The sequence below is a fragment of the Gymnoscopelus microlampas genome (genome assembly GCF_963454915.1).
Source record: "Gymnoscopelus microlampas genome assembly, chromosome: 15".
Taxonomy (NCBI): domain Eukaryota; kingdom Metazoa; phylum Chordata; class Actinopteri; order Myctophiformes; family Myctophidae; genus Gymnoscopelus; species Gymnoscopelus microlampas.
This window is the reverse complement of record NC_139952.1, coordinates 47,358,316-47,371,904: the sequence shown is the minus strand read 5'-3', so window position 1 is coordinate 47,371,904 and position 13,589 is coordinate 47,358,316. Positions and strand designations below refer to the sequence as shown.

Genomic DNA, 13,589 nt, shown 5'->3' with positions numbered 1-13,589 from the left:
TACTGACCGTTCAGTTCATTCAATAGAGTCTACTGACCGTTCAGTTCATTCAATAGAGTCTACTGACCGTTCAGTTCATTCAATACAGTCTACTGACCGTTCAGTTCATTCAATAGACTCTACTGACCGTCCAGTTCATTCAATAGAGTCTACTGACCGTTCAGTTCATTCAATAGAGTCTACTGACCGTTCAGTCCATTCAATAGAGTCTACTGACCGTCCAGTTCATTCAATAGAGTCTACTGACCGTCCAGTTCATTCAATAGAGTCTACTGACCGTTCAGTCCATTCAATAGAGTCTACTGACCGTCCAGTTCATTCAATAGAGTCTACTGACCGTCCAGTTCATTCAATAGAGTCTACTGACCGTTCAGTTCATTCAATAGAGTCTACTGACCGTTCAGTCCATTCAATAGAGTCTACTGACCGTTCAGTCCATTCAATAGAGTCTACTGACCGTTCAGTCCATTCAATAGAGTCTACTGACCGTTCAGTTCATTCAATAGAGTCTACTGACCGTTCAGTTCATTCAATAGAGTCTACTGACCGTTCAGTCCATTCAATAGAATCTACTGACCGTTCAGTTCATTCAATAGAGTCTACTGACCGTTCAGTCCATTCAATAGAGTCTACTGACCGTTCAGTCCATTCAATAGAATCTACTGACCGTTCAGTTCATTCAATAGAGTCTACTGACCGTTCAGTTCATTCAATACAGTCTACTGACCGTTCAGTTCATTCAATAGAGTCTACTGACCGTCCAGTCCATTCAATAGAGTCTACTGACCGTTCAGTTCATTCAATAGAGTCTACTGACCGTCCAGTTCATTCAATAGAGTCTACTGACCGTTCAGTCCATTCAATAGAATCTACTGACCCTTCAGTTCATTCAATAGAGTCTACTGTACTGACCGGAGTGACCGCACGCATTATGAGAAGTAAGGAAGTAGGTCGGAGTGTCTTATTTTCAGTATCATTCTGTCCTCTTTACAAGGCACCCCAGGGAGATGGATTGCTGAGGTACATACCTGGAATCCTTTAGGATTTAAACGATAGAACCAAATGGACCCTTACAGGTCTGTAACTCTGAGAGTGTACAAATTGAACCAAATGGACCCTTACAGCTCTGTGACTCTGAGAGTGTACACATGGAACCAAATGGACCCTTACAGGTCTGTAACTCTGAGAGTGTAAAAATGGAACCAAATGGACCTGTACACATTTGTACACTCTCAGAGTTATGATGGTCCTTAAAATTAAAAGGTTTTGAGAACCACTGGTATTGATAAAAAACGTTCCAAATGTGATGATAGAACCCATTCTGGTTCTCGATGTTGGATCCGGTTAACTCCGGTTCCGGATCCCAAACCTACACTTAACATCAGATCACAGTACTTACTTCTTAGCAGAGCTGGAAAGTAACTAAGTAAGTACATGATGTATTCAAGTATTGTACTTAAGTACACTGCTGTGTGTAGCTTTACTTTACTTGACTATTATGGTAGCTGTGCGCATGTGGCAGTCTCTCCATCTCCACAGGAGGGAGCCAGTGAGAGCTTTTGACCCTTCTGTTTCTTTCATGGGACTATTACATATTACATATTACAACAGTTGTGATTTACACACAGTTTTAAGAGAACAACAGCAATCAGACACTTAGTTTATGGAAGCCATTATTACTTTTTATGTCAGCGTTTTAGACTAATGAAACTTTTTTTTAACCACAATTATAATGGTAACAGTATAATTGTAGGATTGATGACTTTCTCTTCCAACACGCACGCGCGCGCACGCACGCACGCACGCACGCGCACACACACACACACACACACACACACACACACACACACACACACACACACACACCCTATTGCCTATACATAGCCATTGCTTGCTGTACTTGCTGTAATCTTTGCAACTTGTTAATAAAGTTCAATCAATCAATCAATCAATCAATCAATCAATCAATCAATCAATCAATCAATCAATCAGTGTGTATCCATTCCTTCATAATGCAGTGAGCATGGTATAATATAATATGTTCCCATGTGCCATGTGGCAACATCATGGTTACAATGTATCTGCTGTCCATATGTTACTGTATGGCTATAGGCTGACCACGTGCTCCTACACTGTACTGTAGTAACATGCTGTTCACAACTAGAGGAAACATTGTAGCCACTACCACACTACTGACACATTACCGGCATCATATCCGTATGACGCGATCTACACGCTCACAGCGCGTCACTACATGACGCGCTGTGAGCTTGTAGATCTGCTCTTTTTGGGGGGCGAGCGACACCGTCATACGTGCTGTTCTGTACATCATGAAGGCTTTAACGTTTCTCAACATATGGACTGACACACGCTTCCTCTACATTATGATCTACACACTGCGTTAAAGCACATTACTACATGTCTATGGAGGGATAGCACACTGATTAGACACAGATGTGATGTAATGAACTCATACCTTGTTAATCAGAGGGTTTCCCAGCAGAGAAGAGGAGTTTAATGAAGGTTTGTTACACTTCTAACCGGCAGCTCACACACACTGATGATGATGATGATGCCCCCAGGATGGCTCTGATCCCATAGCCCGGAAGGACTGCTCCGCTGTGATTGGCTGCAGTGTGAGCGTCATTCACACTCCTATATATTACATATAAGGGGCAGAGAGGGGTCTTCAATGTTTTACCAGGGACCCCCTTAGCTGAGACAGAGATGAAGCAGGGACCCCCTTAGCTGAGAGAGATGAAGCAGAGACCCCCTTAGCTGATAGACAGAGATGAAGCAGGGACCCCCTTAGCTGAGAGAGATGAAGCAGGGACCCCCTTAGCTGATAGACAGAGATGAAGCAGGGACCCCCTTAGCTGATAGACAGAGATGAAGCAGGGACCCCCATAGCTGATAGACAGAGATGAAGCAGGGACCCCCTTAGCTGATAGATAGAGATGAAGCAGGGACCCCCTTAGCTGATAGATAGAGATGAAGCAGGGACCCCCTTAGCTGATAGATAGAGATGAAGCAGGGACCCCCTTTTTCACATTATAAAACATACATTAACCACTTTATCCCTATTGTATACTGTACCTTACCTATGCTATTTGAAATAGCAGATCTACAAGCTCACAACGTGTCGCATCGCGACGCGTTGTGAGCTTGTAGATCTGCTATTTTCAAACATTTTAGTACTTATACTTCTGGTATTTTAAGTATATTTTGATACCAATACTTTTGTACTTTTACTCAAGTAAATTTTGAATTCCGGACTTTTACTCGTAACAGAGTATTTTCTATCTAGTATATTGCAGTAACATCATGTGAGTACTTTTTCCCACCACTGCTTCCTGAAGCCCTGGAACCCTGAGGCTGCACCCTCACTGATTTATGTAAAGTGACATGAGGGTGAGAGGCTGTAAAGAGCTCCACATGGTATGAGAGGAATGGAACAGCACTTTGAACATGACAGTCCTGAAAATTCACCTTTCATGAGGCCGGGGGGGGGGGAGGGGTAGTTATCACTTCTCCTTTACAGAGAGGAGACCAGTCTTGTCCGTGGCAAGTTTTTTGTTTTTTACATAACACTATAATGTTCTTATTTTGATCATAAGACCCAATTAGTGAGCGTCAGTCTCTGGGTTTTCTTCAGAATACGTATGACACTGGTTCTCTAACTTTTTATTTTCAACGACCCCATAACTCTGAGAGTTACAGACCTGTAAAGGTCCATTTGGTTCCATTTGTACACTCTCAGAGTTACAGACCTGTAAAGGTCCATTTGGTTCCATTTGTACACTCTCAGAGTTACAGACCTGTAAAGGTAATTTAAGGCTATAGTTCTTTATGTGTTTGTGGTAATATTATTGTCAGCTCATCTGTATGTCCATGGCAAAAAAAAACATTCTGTCAAAAATGTCCACCACAAGCCAACATGGCGATGATCCCTGGTGACCCCCCCCCCCCTTTCTTTACCCCCCCCCCCCCCCCCCTTTTTCCCTACTCTGTACATATAGTGTTTTATATTTGTGATGATGATATTGAATGTTTGGTGCTATTTCTTACATGTTGATGAATTGAATACCTACAGCAGGACCCCAATGGAAACAAGACCGCAAGGACTTGTTTGGTGTTATCCTTTTAGACAAAGTGTTTGACTGTACTCTGTGCTGTTTTTACATTTCTGTCTAATAAAATATTCAATCAATTCAATCAATCAGTCAGTCCTTCATTCATGACACTTTACATCACGTTTTAAAACTCTTACTGTCCTTATTAAGTATGTGAATCTGTAAGTAACATATCATGTAATATCTATAAGTGCCAATATCTCAGCTCTGGTTGTCCACAGACAAGGCCCAGATACCAGACTGTTAGGCAACTGGCTTCACAAGTTCACATTCTGCAGTGTGAATCTTGAGTTGGTGGAATGTTGTTGTTCTTCTGGCTGAAGTGATTTACTTTGGTTAAAATAAGTGTTAAATATATAGCTCTATATTGTGATATGGAAATATACTACATAATCATTGCTATAGAGTGTTTGTTCAGTAAAAGGAGTCTCTGTGTCTCTCCAGTTCTTTATTTTTCAGTGCTCTCTCCTGATTGGCTTAAATTGTGTCACCTATACATGAAAATGTATTTATGTTGTGTTTACTAAAGAGCTGGAGAGACCTCTGTGACCGAACAAACACTCTGTAGTAATGATTACTATCAGAATATAGTGCTTTAACCTTTTAACAAAAAAAATCTCCATTGATCTGTTTGTATTCAACGGCCTTTGTCGCCCTCGTGTGGACAAAATGAATAAATCCAGTGTTCACTCAGTTAATACAATATTAAAAACGAGATGACGCACTATAGGGCTCTAGTTTCTACAATATAATGCGTTAATCCATAGAGACCCATTTTTTTTGTGTTTCTGGGACTCCAATCTACATTGTAAAAATACTTAACTCCGAAACTGTACTCTGAGACAGTAGAATTAGAACCAAATGGACCTACGGGTCCATTTGGTTCCATATTGAGAAATTGTCATCGTCATTAGTATAGTATAAAAATAAACGAGCACTAATGAGTCTGTGTAGTATTAAAGGTGGTATGATGATATGTTTTATTTTAAGGTGGAGTGGGGTCGTCAATTTCATGCTCTTCCTATTTCACTTACTTATCCTGTATGGCTTCTCTCTCCTGATTGGATAAGATTGGTATCCTCGACTGAAAATGCATTTTCTGTTTACTGAAGAGCAGGAGAGACAGGGAGAGGCCTGTTACTGAACAAACACTCTATATTCTGATAGTAATCATCCTATTTTGTCAAAGAAATACCACTCACACCCATTTTAATGACTTTTAGGCCACCACACTATGCAGTCAGTAACGCTATAGCAAGAAATAATCAAGTTAGGGGAGACTGAGGTCTAAAGTAACAGGACAAACGTAACACACTCAATCATTCTAATTGGAAATAAGCTAGAGGGGTGAGACTTCTTGTGCACATGCTCAGGGTCCTCTCTCTGCCTATGGAAGGATAGAATGATCATTTCATCTCAGCAGAAGTTTTCAACAAAAACAGATTTTGAGGTGTAAACCTACATTTTTTAATGTACAGTATTTTCCTTCTGCAGTCTAAAGATAAGATGTCAGCTGATTTAAACTTAGATGAATTGTATCTCTATGTTTATTGCTCACAAATGAACGTCAGACAGCAGCCTATATATGCGAGTAGAATAGGTGTTTCTAGCTAGAATATGTGATTTAATCATGGTTGATTTAATCAATAATTGATTAAATGTGTTACAATTATTGTAACACAGTGACTGGGTCAATTGGAACAGTGTGTTTTCAATGCAAGCAGATTTGTTGTCTGGGATTACATACTTTTATGTTTCAAAGTAAAAATACATTTGAATAAAAAATAGACAGGCTCCATTTGAAAAATAAAATAATTCGAATACAAATAAAAAAGTATTGTAATTATTGATATAAAAAATTCTTAAGTAAAAATATTAAATTATAAAAAATACATATTACTTAGTGATGTGCTTTTATTTGAGATATAGTGTGTTAATTTAACTTATTTTTTACAGTGTTACAATTGCCCCCAACCACTGTTATAATCACCCCCCCCCCCCCATAATCACTCTCTCTCTCTCTCTCCCTAGGGCCTGCCTGCCCTACACTATTGTTTACGGGATTATATTATATTCAGTACACATGTGATGGGCTCCAATCTAATTTAATATATTCCATATAAATAAACAAAACTATCATTAGTCATACACCAGGTGAAAACATTTGCTTGAGGAGCCATTCTCCATTAGTTTCAATACATTTTCACTAAGTAAGTTTGCTTCTCCAGTATATTAAACCTAAAAGCGTATTATTTTCATGTATTTGTTTTAGATTGCTATTGACACTATACCACCCTGACACAGCACTTGGAATGTAGGCGTTGAGGCTTTACATTTAGTTTGTTCCACATAGTCCATGGGCCAGACCAGAAGTCAGGGACACGTAAGGTGGCAAAATCTCTTTGGCACCATTTTGTTTGTAGGGTCCATATAAGAAACATGATAGCCTTTTCAAATGAGTAGCTTTAATACTTTTTTAGGACATTCATTTTTTTGCCATTATCTCCCCACATTATCTGCACAGTAGTCCTGTGCCTGGCCTATAGACCCGACTCTGTCACAGACCCTGCGGTCCACAGACTTGGACCTCCTCTCTGTCCCCAAGGCAAACAAGTGAACCTTCGGGGACAGAGCCTTCAGTGTGGCAGCCCCCACCCTGTGGAACTCTCTCCCAATAGGAATTCGCCATGCTCCAACACTGCATGGACTCTTTAAAGGCTGCCTTGAAAAGACACTTCTCTCAGGCTTATGGCTTATAGTTGTGTGTTGTTTTGTTTGCTTGTCTGTTAGTTGTTCATTGTTTTTGATGAAGCGTCCTTGGGTTTATGAAAGGCGCTATATAAATTCAAGCTATTATTATTATTATTATTGAAGTGAATGAAAGAGAGAAAATGAATGGTTAAGGTTCATAAGTGAAAGAAAGAGATTGAATAATGTTTTTTTCCCCTCTGTATGACATGTTCTATTCAAAAAAGGTTAGACGATTTTTTAAGGCTGATAACTGGGACTAAGCTACTACTTGGGGCTATCATGTTGAAATATTATCTAGGGATATAGACCTTTTCAAAATACCAAACTAGAATTTGCAACCTTGAGTGTCCCTGATTAGTGAAAATTCTGGCCATGGACTAAATGCTGGGCTGAAGCTGAACTCTCCCTACTTCTCTGTCCTCAGACCATAGAGACATGTCGACCTCATCATCTCCTCGACTTCAGCATGGTTGACCCCATGCTAGTTAAACATCCACACACACACGCACGCACGCACGCGCACACACACACACACACACACACACACACACACACACACACACACACACACACACACACACACACACACACACACACACACACACACACACACACACGTAAACATTGATAGTTGTGGATTGCATATTTTTGGGCTTGTTTCTAAAGTGTAGTTGCTTATTTGTTCTTGCTTCCTATAAAGAAAAAAATAATCAGTGGTTCTCAAAGATGTTCATGTTAAGGAAATTAATATGTATTAGATTTGTGTTGTTCAAAATGTTTAAAAAATCTTAAACATTTGTCACTTTTTTCAATATATATATATATATATATATATATGTGTTTTAAAATAAGAGATCTTCAAGCTCACAACGCATTGTTGTGAGCTTGAAGATCTGCTATTTTCAAAAGCCTATGTGTATGGGTTTAAAGTGCTCCTTTGGCCTATAATAATAGTCGCTTCTTTAGGAATAGTTTTCATAGAGCTGGTTGCTTATTTCTCTCGCAGACACTGATAAGACAGCTCTTCCCTTCCATTAAACTAACAACAAGCCCTGCTAAATAAAACGATTAAAGAAAATCTCACAATATACTTAAGATACCAATAACAGGCTGTGTCCCAGAAAGCTTTGGTCATAAACAAGAGGAAGAACAATGTCAGCTTGTAAAACTTATTAGGTCAACATGTTATTCCCACAACGTTACCAAAGCTGTCTCTATCATTTTATTCACAAAGATCGGATAACATTTCCTTTTCTATTGTTGGATTCACATGGATCGGTTTGCATTGAAAAGGTTATTGTCTCCGCCAGTGTTACGCTCCGGCCTAGGGGAACTGAGACGCAACATAATGGTGTGGAAGACCGCCCTTCCCAGCTCCCAAGAACCTGTTCTGTTCAAAAAAAGTGGCAAGCTTTCTTCACTGATAACTGTGACTAAGCTACCACTTGGGAAAGACTATCATGATCAAATATCATCTAGGGATATAGATGTGAACAAGGCCGTAATTGTATCACATTTGACTTGCAATTAGCTTGCGCTATTGCAAGCTTGCGCTATTGCACTCTTCTCTTTAATAAATAATTCGAATCAAACTCACAACAATAAAATATAAATACACAATCAAGTGCTGGGTGCGTAATTATTGTGAGTCCAATCTGAATTTGGTTGTTTGTCGACTACGCCACTTTTGTTATAGAGGGAAAGTCCCCTTTTTGAATACACTTTACTTCTTTCACAGGCTTCACAGGTTCGAGTTACTGGTAAGTTCAATACTTTGGTTTTTGAGAATACACACTTAGAAATCCCTTGAGGAACTGGACACGGATACAATGGATCAAAGGTAAGTAAATCATTTATTAGCCCTAAACAGGTGGCATCTGCGCCATAAAAACAATCAAAAATAAACAACTATACTAATAAAACCTATCTAAACACAAAACAACAATCTACACAACAACTATAAAATGAATTATAAAGTTGTGCAAAATGTGCAGGCTGGGTCACCAGGGGTTCTATGCAACAACTACTTCAAAAGTAAAGTGCGGTGCCAATAAAGTGCTTTTGGATACTCAACACGGGTTTGGTTCAGGGGAAACTCTGCATGTCCATATATGGGGGTAAGGGAAGAGGATTTTAGGCCAGTCGTCTTTGTCTTCTTTTCTTCTTCTTCTCTCCGCCTGAAAGTAATGGAAACTTGGACCAGTTTACTGTGCATTTACACCATACAGCATCGCTTTCAGTCAGTGGTTGTACAAGGATAAAAACGTTGCGTTGTTCGAATACTCACTCGCCAGCCAGGTTTTGACACCTGGCGCTGAGTTAGTTGCGCCTGCAACGTTTATCGCCACTTTTCCGTCTCAGCGCTCCTTTTATGGTCTGGTCTCACTCGTCTCATATGGTCATCTCTTTTATGGTCTAGTCTCGCTCTCTTTCTCCCCTTCGGTCCGATTGCTTCCTCACTCCTTTTCCTCGTAGGTAGGCACACCTCGACTTCCAAACTCCCAGGTGGCTGGTGTGTCTACGCTCACGTATTCATTCACTCTGCTCCGTGTCTCTGTACCCAACCTCTCCTGCTGCTGTCCTTCTCCCTAGTGTCACTCTGCTCTCTCTTGGGCTCTGATTGATTGATTGATGTACTTTATTTAGTAAGACATGAGAACAACAGTACATGGAAGTACAAATTCACAATACAAGGTCTACTAAACTGGAAGACTCATAAAAGCACTGAGCTTGTTTCAAATGAGTTCCCCATGCACACAAATCATGATGACATAAGAGACAGACAGATATACACAACTACTATAGAATGTCATACAATCAGTTTACAGGTTACTGGTATGAAGAGTGAGAAATATGTACAAAAGGAGAAGGAGAGAGGGGGGGGGGTAGGGGCGTCTCTCAGCTGTGCTGCTCCAGTGGATCCGTCACAATTGGCTCGCACAAGCCTTCTGCTGTTCCTACAGTATACACACTCTAGCTCCGGTGGCTCCTTCCTTCACCTGACTGGCTCATACACGACTGGCTCCGGTGGTTCATTCACACCTGGCCCCTGCACACCTCCTCTGTGTGTGTTCTCTCTTCCCCTGTCTCTCCCCAAATGAGCCCGCGCTCACTCTTATAGCACGGAGGCTCCGCCCAGCTCCGCTCTCACTGGTTGCTCTTCGGGCTCGGTCATTACGCGGCTGCAATTGTTCATTCATCAGGGGCAGTGGGATGTGATTCAGGTCAAAACACAAGACAATCATTGAACATATAACATGCAGTGCAAAACATTGTACAGAAAATAGTTAAGATGATGGGGGTTAAGTGGGAAATATTCATACATTAAGCATCAATAAAAGAAATTGGAAAAATTAAGAAACCCTCCGTTTCGACCTCGTCACATAGACCTATTCAAAATACGAAACTAGAATAGGCTGTGTCCCAGAAAGCTTTGGTCATAAACAAGAGGAAGAACAATGTCAGCTTGTAAAACTTATTAGGTCAACATATTATTCCCACAATGTTACCAAAGCTGTCTCTATCATTTTATTCACAAAGATCGGATAACATTTCCTTTTCTATTGTTGGATTCACATGGATCGGTTTGCATTGAAAAGGTTATTGTCTCCGCCAGTGTTACGCTCCGGCCTAGGGGAACTGAGCTCCCAAGAACCTGTTCTGTTCAAAAAAAGTGGCAAGCTTTCTTCACTGATAACTGTGACTAAGCTACCACTTGGGAAAGACTATCATAAGGCTGAACATTAACATGTCCGACGTTGTATGAATGATCTACATGATTAAGGTTATTTAAAAGAAACGCACTCTCCTCCTGGGTTCCCCCACCGTTCCCCTGTCTTGGAGAACTCAGCCCCTCCCTCCCCTCTGGAGGGAACGTCAGAAACCCTTTTCTCAATAATATTGCCATTAATCACGGACTTAAACACAGAATGATCCTATTATCCCACTAAAGGTCTTCAACTATATTTTACTAAAGCTTATATCTATCTGTGAATTTAGAAAAGACTAGTAAACATTTTATAATGAATCCTGTATGTATTAACTTAATTCTTGTCAGTCTGCTGGTTGAGAGAGCAGCTGTCTTAATGTCAACAGGCACTCTTGCATAATATTCTGTGGGAACAAAGAGCTCGGCCGGTGTGGTGTTTTAGATTCACACCTATAACAATAGACAGGATACTTAGAAATGTTACCAAAGCTGTCTCTATCATTTTATTCACAAAGATCGGATAAAACAGACAACCACAGCTGAAATCCCCCAAATAGCAACTTTTTTTAGTGTATTTTGGTCTCCTGATGTCATGAAACACTTTAACAGGGTTTATAATGGATTAATAAAGTAATTTTAGTCCATATTCTATAGCACGTGGCCCGATACACAACATTTTCTCCAGAATAGGCATGCTAGGGTTCATGTGGTTAAATAAGTGAAAGAAAGAGATTGAATGATGTTTTTTCCCCCTCTGTATGACATGTTCTATTCAAAATAGGTTAGACGATTTTTTCATTCTTTGTATCTATGGTTGGTGTCATTGAAGGCTGATAACTGGGACTAAGCTACTACTTGGGAAGGGCTATCATGTTGAAATGTTATCTAGGGATATAGACCTTTTCAAAATACCAAACTAGAATTTGCCACCTTGAGTGTCCCTGATTAGTGAAAATTCTGGCCTGGGCCCATGGACTAACAGATAAATATTGTGAAACTAGCCGATCTACAAGCTCACAACGTCTCGCGTTGTGAGGCGTTGTGAGCTTGTAGATCAGATATTTCCACAATTTTTTGCCTCTTTCTTATATGATTTGACAATTTGGCCTATCTAGTTGACTAGTGTCACATATTATGCACAAGGGATAATATGTTTCTATATCTGTCGCTATTTAATTGCTATTGTTCTCTTAATTATGCTTGAAAGAGAGAGTGTCACGGTCTGGTGGTGTGGTGAGGACCCAAATGCAGAAACCCAAGATTGGGATTTTATTACAGTCAAACATACAGGTGACACAAACAATGAGCCAACAAGCACCGTCTGGGGAACAAGACTAATATACACACGAGGGCTGATTACACATGAGATACAGCTGGAGAAGACAACATAGAACCAGAGCAACTAGAACACAGCATAGAAATACAACACCTAGACAGGCACAGTCTGAGACTGTGACAGAGAGAGGCAAGTACTCACCAGACGAGTAGTTCACAGTACGTGTGTATCAGGTGCACGGTTCAGGCAGAAAAAGTTTCTTAGAAAGGAATACCAGCACTCACTTTCATCCATTTTGGACAGTGGTTTTCAACCCTTTTCGCGTCAAAGGACCCCCAAATTGACACATATTAGCCCACGGACCCCCATTTGAAAAGATATGCCAGGGATTCAAACATTTAGATTTCTTGGGCGTCCTAATCTACACTGTAGTATCATAATCACAGTGTTAATTTAACTCTGAGAGTGTACAAATGGAACCAAATGGACCCATTTGTACACTCTCAGAGTTACAGACACATAAGGGTCAATTTAGTTACAAACTATTAATTTGGCTGGGGACCCCCTGGAACCTCCTCAAGGACCACTGGCTGAGAACCACTGATTTAGGATCTTGTTTATTATAGTCTTTCATCATCAGCAGCAGCTCATATGACGGACGTTTTGGCCCACCACCAAACACCACACCAAAAAAAAAAGCAGCTGATATTACATGAAATATACTGTTTTCAGAACCAATATCTTATCACACCACCACGTGTTGGAACTCTCAGACTTTATTTAGTGTCCAGCTTGCACATTAACTTTCCACTGGGCACAATGACGTGTCCGCCGTTTGTTTAGTCAGGTTTGTGAGTACATAAAGGACGTGAATTTGCACAATATCTCACAGTCACTCTGTTTCAGAATGAAGGGCTGCTGGGGCTGGGCTGTGCTGGTTCTGCTGTTCTGCCTGTCTGAGGCTCAGGCCGGGGAGAGTGATGGTCGGGTCGAGGAGAGAGAGAGCCGTCTGGAACCAGGTAGGCTAAAGTAACTAAGTACATTTACTCAAGTACTGTACTTAAGTACACTTTTGAGGAATTTTGACTTTATTTATTGGAGTATTTCCCATTTTCAATACTTGTATTCTACTACATCTCCACTACATCTCAGAGGCAAATATTGTACTTTTACTCCACTACAACTATTTGAAAACTTTAGTTACTAGTTACTTTGCAGATAAATCATTATATCCATTATATTATAAAACATACATTAAACACTTTAGCCCTATTCTATACATAGGCTATTTGAAAATAGCCGATCTACAAGCTCACAACGCGTCGTGAGCTTGTAGATCTGCTATTTTCAAACATTTTTTGAACTTTTACTTTTGGTACTTTAATTATATTTTGATGCCAATACTTTGGTACTTTTACTCAAGTAACATTTTGAACACAGGCCTTTTACTTGTAACAGAGAACTTTTATATTGTGGTATTGATACTTTTACTTAGATTTAAAAAAAAATGTTTTCCACCACTCTCCAGGTGCTCTCTTACGACCTGACATCTACGTTGAGCTGAACACTCTGAGGGACACGATGGTAGAGATGAGAGCGGAGACCAGAGAGAAGATGAGCTGCATGGAATCCAGGGTGACAGCCAGCGAGGGGGAGGCCAAGGAGCAGAGAGACAAGGTGCTTCTCCTGGAGGCCACCGTGACCCACCTTCAGGCCGAGC

General features: G+C 40.4%; 1 protein-coding gene across 1 annotated transcript in view; it reads right to left on the bottom strand.

The window, feature by feature from the left end:
• asns (asparagine synthetase) overlaps window positions 1-2,596 on the bottom strand; it is a 38,103-nt gene extending 35,507 nt beyond the window's left edge. Inside the window, exon 1 of the mRNA XM_084080594.1 lies at window positions 2,477-2,596. The gene's annotated coding sequence lies outside the window, so the exon portion shown is untranslated. The remainder of the gene's footprint in view (window positions 1-2,476) is intronic.
• Window positions 2,597-13,589: the final 10,993 nt, after the last annotated feature.